This window comes from Macaca fascicularis, chromosome 1 (assembly GCF_037993035.2).
Source record: "Macaca fascicularis isolate 582-1 chromosome 1, T2T-MFA8v1.1".
NCBI lineage: Eukaryota > Metazoa > Chordata > Mammalia > Primates > Cercopithecidae > Macaca > Macaca fascicularis.
This window is the reverse complement of record NC_088375.1, coordinates 171,945-177,944: the sequence shown is the minus strand read 5'-3', so window position 1 is coordinate 177,944 and position 6,000 is coordinate 171,945.

Here is a 6,000-nt window from a genome sequence, read left to right as displayed (position 1 = left end):
GCAGTGGCATGATCTCAGCTCACTGCAACCTCTGCCTCCCGGGTTCATGCCATTCTCCTCCCTCAGCCTCCTGAGTAGCTGGGACTACAGGTGCCCACCACCACGCCCAGTTAATTTTTTGTATTTTAGTAGAAAAGGGGTTTCGCCGTGTTTCCCAGGCTGGTTGCCAACTCCTGAGCTCAGGCAATCTGCCCGCCTCAGCCTCCCAAAGTGCTGGGATTACAGGCGTGAGCCACCACGCCTGGCCCTAAATATATTTTTAACCAACTCAGAAAAAATTAAAAAGTATATCCCAGGTGGCAGGTGAACTAAATATTTGGTTCACTTTCTTTAACCTTGGGTTTGTTTTTGTTAGTGTTATGAACACGTAGCTCCCCTCCTCCTAAGGGAGACCATCCTAAGGCCTCATGCCCTTTTCTGTTAACAGTCCCTTCCAATGGGGCAGCCATGGTAGCTATTGCCAAATGCAACTGTTTGAAGGGAGAGGATTGTAATCTGAGGCTTCTGAAATTCTACCCAAAGTGAGAGAGGGGATCTGGTAAAAGGGGTGAAGATCAGTTGGAGACAGGTCAGATGGGAGTACAGCAGGAACTGTTACATTCCCACCCTGGGCTGCAGAGGCAGGTGGGCTCCTGGCCACTCTTTCCAAGTTGAGTGGGAGGCTGAAACCATAACAACACTGAGGTTAGCACAGAAGGGACATGACATTAAGCAACATCCTCTCCTTCTTCCCTAAACCGCAGCAGCCCCTGAGAACCTGTACAGCTCCCTGAGCCTCCTCCAGCCTTCATTCCTGCCCCAGGCCCCCAGTCCCTTAAGACTTCCTGCTGGAAAAAAGCAGGCCCTGGCACAACTTAGATTTCCTTGTGTCGATGAGAAGAGGATCCAGCCCTTCTGCATGTTATTGCAGAAATCACAAAGAGAGAGGAAACAGGACGGGGTGGCCTAGAAGGAGCATGTAAGATGAAGCAGCAGCTGAGGAAGAAGGCAGCCCTGCTCCTCCACTCTAGCCTAGACCAAGAAGGTTCCTCTTTTTTTTTTTTTTTTTTTTTTTTGAGACGGAGTCTCGCTCTGTCGCCCAGGCTGGAGTGCAGTGGCCGGATCTCAGCTCACTGCAAGCTCCGCCTCCCGAGTTCACGCCATTCTCCTTTCTCAGCCTCCCGAGTAGCTGGGACTACAGGCGCCCGCCACCTTGCCCGGCTAGTTTTTTGTATTTTTTAGTAGAGGCGGGGTTTCACCGTGTTAGCCAGGATGGTCTCGATCTCCTGACCTCGTGATCCGCCCGTCTCGGCCTCCCAAAGTGCTGGGATTACAGGCTTGAGCCACCACGCCCGGCCATGGTTCCTCTTTTCTAAATGCAGAAGAAACTCATTTTGACACTCGCTTCCTCCTAGGTTTGAATAAGTCAACAAGTTTATCTGCACTGTGCAGCAAAAGCCACCTGCCTGCCTGGAGGAGGAGAAACTACTGCCCAGCACTCTGAGCTCTTCCACCTCAGTGGACGATCATCATCTCACACCCAAGCAGAAAAATCCAGCAGCCCTCTGCTGCCTCCAGCCTGGGTCCTAACCAACTCTGGACTTGCTCAGGACTCATGCTCCAACCCCTAACCCTCTCTGCAAACACATGCACCATTTCACATCATCCATCGAAACTCCTCGCATGGCCCAGCCTCCACTGCCCGCTGTATAATTTTAGTGCTTTAGATAACCTTGGAGATTATCTACTGAGGCTGGCCACACTTCCGGCAGATTGGAACAGTGAGGCCCAGAGGAGCTGAGTGAACTTTCCCTGTGCACACTACCCCTTGTGGCAGGGGCAGGCCAAGGACAACCCTCTCTGAATAGTGTGGTCGGTGTTTTTAACACCTAAGCTCTCAAATGAACTAATGTTTACTGAGTACCTAGAATGAGGGTGACCATATATCCTAGATCACCCAAGCCAATCCCAGGTTACACCTGTCCCCTTTCACACTCAGCTGTCCCAGTTTAGACTATACATCACATATGGTCTCTGTGCATATGTCTATTGTGTTATGTATTGAGTGAGATGGAGTCAGGGATGATACTGACCCCTTCTTCTGAGGACTCAGGACCAACAAGAGACATGTCTACAACATCGGGCCCATTCTTCAGTAAGTCAAAAGAGCCATGGGGAACTTGAGAGTAATAAGGATTAACTCGGACTACGCTAGAGAGCTGCCTGTGGTTGAATCCCAGCTCATGTGGACTTTTGACCACATGATCTGGTCCTCAAACCACAGGCAGCAGTTTGACAGGCTGAGACTTGTGCCAAGGGTAGCACAAGCAGAAGTCAGTCAGTAGACAGCTGTTCGGTGAAAATTTCCACATTCCAGGTCCTGAGAACACCAAGACGGGTGAGACACAGGCCCTGGGAGCTCAAGACAGATTTGGGAAGAACGAGGACTGGAGCTAGGGGCCACCTCTCCAGTCTGAAACCAAGGGGTTGCTTCAGAGCTTCGGAGAGCAATGCCCGGCTGTAACCCCCCGGGATTTCTCCTTGACTGAAGCCCTCATTAGTTATCTACTTATTTTTAGAAATAGGTTCTCCCTCTGTCACCCAGGCTGGAATAGTGGTGTGATCATAGCTCACTGCAGCCTCAAACTCCTGGGCTCAGGAGATCCTCCCACCAGCCTCAGGAGTAGCTAGGACTACAGGTGCACGCCACCACGCCTGGCTAATTTTTTTACTTTTTGTAGAGTCGGGTTCTCACTATGATGTTGAGGCTGGCCTCAAACTTGGGCCTCAAATGATCCTCCCACCTTGGCCTCCCAAAGCATTGGGATTACAGCTGTGAGCCATCATTCCTGGTCTGGTTATCTATTTTTCACTGCCTTGCACCACCTGTGCACACCTGCATTCCTTACCTGGAAGACCCACCGTGGCATTATAGTTTATAGTGTTCCTAACAAGACCTACCACAGTGTTTGTACACTGAACCATCCTGGTGAACATTTCTTAGTAAACTACATATATCCATTTGCCAATCAGTGTATGGTCTCCTTATCCCAGGGCATGAGCAACGCGGTGCAGCCTGGGGCTCAAGAATGGTGAGCAGGCATGGGTGGAGAAATTTATAAAGAGGCTGTGGAAAGGGAGAGGGAAAAGACACTAGGGAGGCCCAGGAAGGAAGTGAGCTCTGAGGAGAACAGGGCGCATCTGCAGATGTGGAACATCTTACCTCCAAAGACCAGCTGCGCTGCAGACTCCAGCCAGCTCTCACACACAGTAGGCGATTCCGAGGACACATGGAATGCAAGAGGCCCCGGGGAAGTACACATGGGGTTCCATTCTGATGTATACACACCCCCACCCTTCTATGTGCAGTTTTTCAGGCCCTTCTGCAAAGTGCCCATGAGGCTGACCACGCAGGCTTGGACGGTCAACGCGCAGCGCGCGCAGAGAAACGCAGAGCAAGGCTCGGCGCACTTTCTGGCAGCTGCTGCCCCCTGCCGACACAGCAAGACCTTGACAGCCCAGGAAGGCCACCGGCGGCTCTTTCTGCCAGGCGGAGTAGGATCCTCTACAGGTGGGTTCATTCCACACCCCATAAACACGTGCAACTACAATATGTCAATCTTAAAAGATGTCTAAAGGCTGGGAGCATAACCAGGCATGGTGGCTCATGCCTGTAATCCCAGCAATTTGGGAGGCCGAGGTAGGTGGATGGTTTGAGCCCAGGAGTTTAAGACCACCCTGGGCAACACAGGGAAACCCCGCCTCCAAAAGAATACAAAAATTAGCTGGGCGTGGTGGGAGGGACATACCTGTAGTCCCAGCTACTTGGTAGGCTGAGGTGGGAGGATCTCCTGACCTGGGAAGGTCGGGGTTGCAGTGAGCCAAGATCACATCACTGCACTCCAGCCTGGGCTAGAACGAGTGTCACACACACACGCACACACAAAGGCAAAGAACAGGGGTTCACGCCTCTAATCCCAGCACTTTAAGAGGTCAAGGCGGGAGGACTGCTTAAGTCCAAGAGCTCAAAACCATTTTGGGCAACATTGCAATACGTCTCTACAGAAAAAAAAAAAAATTAAGTTAAAAATTAGCGGGGTATGGTGGTGTGCATCTGTGGTCGTAGCTACTAGGGAAGCTGAGGCAGAAAGATTGCTTGAGCCCAGGAGTTCCACGCCGCAGTGAGTTATGATTGCACCACTGCACTCCAGTCTGAGCAACAGTGCAAAACCCTGTCTCATAATAAAATAAAAATTAAAAATTAAATTTTTTAAAAAGGCAGTGGGGTTGTCATGCTTGTCAAAAATCACATCCAGACAAGGAGGGAAACACAACCCTTTTATAGATTCCACGTGCCTAGGGCAAGATGGGATAAGCGCCCTGAGGCTGCAAAGAGGTGCTGACAACAATCGCTGCACCTCAGATCCACTGACGCAGCACGTGCCACAGGTGCCTCCGTGCTCCCATTTTATAGGCGATAAAATTGCAGGGTAACGAAATGTGAAAATTCCCGTAGAGATGTGACCCTGGGATTGTACATCACCAGGTCCTGACCTCCGAACTGCTGTGCTGATTAACTCACCTGATACAGCTGTGGGCTAAGAGAAGGGGCAAGAAGCCAAAGCACATTTCCTGAGCATCTGTTGGTGCAGGGCCTGTGTCAGGTGTTGGATAGACTGAGGCCCCAGCCCCACACTTAAGGAAGATGAAGATCAGAACAATTCATTACCAACCAGCCAATATGACGTGTAACAGGACACGGTACAGGAATGGGGCATGAGGCCCTACGTCCCCCACACCTTGACCATCTCTTCCTCACCTTAAACAAAATTTCTGGACCCTCTTTGCTGGGAGAAGGAGCTAAGAAACAGTACTCCCACTTCTCAGCTCTTCTTCCCAGCAGAACCTCCTCGGAGATGACACCCACTTCCCCACCTCCTGTTCCTGTGAGCTCAAGGGCTCAAGTGTTTGGACTCTAGAATCCAAGCGCCTAGAGCAGCTGCCTCCGTCACCTTCAGCAAGGCTGAGTACCCCCACTGTGCCTTATTTTCTCACTGTGGAAAGGAAATAATAGTGTTTATCTGTTCCATAACAGTCTTGTGGAGATTAATTAGGGGTGTCCCTGGTACGTGAAATGCATTGGGTGAGTACAAGCTACTATGACAAGGATGGGAGCAAGGGAGCACTGTGGCTTCTGTTTTCTTCTCCTTAGAAGGTTACCATTGGCTGTAACCTTCCTGGTCTCTCTTCCCGCCTGCCTTATCTTGTAGGTGATTTTGCAAGGAGAAACAGCATGTGCATGGCACAGCCCTTCTTTTCTGGGGCTCTTCTGCACCAGGAGCCTCATAGGTCCTGCCTGCCAGACTGGGTAGGGAAGTCCAGCACTGTGTGTCATCTCAGAAAGCCCCTCATTAGGACTATACATTATCATAGACTGAAAATTAGCTGAGAGTAGATTTTAGGTGGTTTTACAACAAAAAAAGGGGGAAGATAACTGTGCAAAATGATTGATGTGTCTATTCGATACCTATTTCATTACGTACATCAAAATACCATGGTGTACATCTCCTATACATAGGAGATGTATAGGAGATTTAAATTAAAAAAAATTTAAAGCCCACTCACCCAAAAACATAAGCCATGCATTTTCATAGCAGCTTCTCTAGTAATAAAATATTATGATACCCATCTGCCAAGTCAGGGAAGGCAGGCTCAAACTCCCGGACAGCACCCGTTCGAGGGCTCAGTGAGTGCTCAGTACACGGTGGCCCAGATGGCCCCTTGAATGGCGCCCACAGCCACCAGGGCCACTGCTCTGATGGTGTGCCTCCAATCCTTGGCCTTCATCCTGCCCCCGACCTCCATGGTTTCGTCTTCCTCCCTGCCAGCACCTTCTTCTTCCCTTGGCTGACCTCTTCTCAACAAAACGCCAAACACTGGCACACCCCAAGTGCAGCTCAGGCTAAACAAAGCCTTTTGCTCTTCTTCAAAGCTCCTGGAGTTCACATTCCTATCCGATCT